At 25.1% G+C, this 846-nt stretch overlaps 1 long non-coding RNA gene across 1 annotated transcript in view; it reads right to left on the bottom strand.

Moving 5' to 3' along the window:
• Positions 1-267: 267 nt before the first annotated feature.
• LOC111630454 overlaps positions 268-846 on the bottom strand; it is a 16,039-nt gene continuing 15,460 nt past the window's right edge. Inside the window, exons 2-3 of the long non-coding RNA XR_002757529.1 lie at positions 566-639; positions 268-495 (exon numbers count right to left, since the gene is read on the bottom strand). This is a non-coding gene — a long non-coding RNA (uncharacterized LOC111630454). The remainder of the gene's footprint in view (positions 496-565; positions 640-846) is intronic.

Genomic DNA, 846 nt, shown 5'->3' on the forward strand with positions numbered 1-846 from the left:
TTTTAAACATTTCCTTAACTTAATTTTTTTCAGCTACACCGAAACTATTAATAAATATATAAATACATCATTATTCATTAATTATATGAATATATATAGCCTATATTTATTTATTTATTTATTATGTAATTGAGAGCTAAAAATATTAATAAAGAACTCATTTTTTCCATATGCTCTACTTTCATACATAGGAATTTATATTTTTTAAGCATATTGTAAAAGTAGCGAAAAGTATTACAATAAGAGACACTGATACATGAAGTTTTCATTATCTTTATTTCTCAAATTTGTTTATTACATGTTATCAGGGATTTATTACATCACAAAAATAACATATTCTTGTATTAACGTCTTTCAATTAACTTCTTGTATGAATTAGATCTATACATCGTGACGAGCTTATGAATGTTCGTCATTCATTGCTTGTTCTAACTCCGAATGGAATTGATGATGAACTGTTGGGTCGATGAACCAAATCAAGATTCTTCTGAAATGCTAAGAAATGGGATTTCAGAATTTAAATTGGATTATTTAATACGTAAAACGAATAAAATCTTTTTATTACCTTATCTTTTATTCTTCTCAAATAGCGTTACGTCAAGATGAAACAAAGACACAATAATTCGTCTCATTACCATTCTAGGAAAGAAATTCAAATTTGCTCTTTTAAATCAGATTTTTTAAAAGAATATAGTATTGAATTAACGAGTGCGATTATTTATTTTATTTGAATTTAAATTTGTTTTTCATAAATTTGATCTATACACGCGATATTTCAAAAATCAGTTAATTCAATTAACTAACTTTGCTATATCTCGGTTAACTGGCTTTTGGTCATCCTATAAA

This window comes from Centruroides sculpturatus, unplaced genomic scaffold (genome assembly GCF_000671375.1).
Source record: "Centruroides sculpturatus isolate CEXI.00-Female unplaced genomic scaffold, Cexi_2.0 scaffold383, whole genome shotgun sequence".
Taxonomy (NCBI): Eukaryota; Metazoa; Arthropoda; class Arachnida; order Scorpiones; family Buthidae; genus Centruroides; species Centruroides sculpturatus.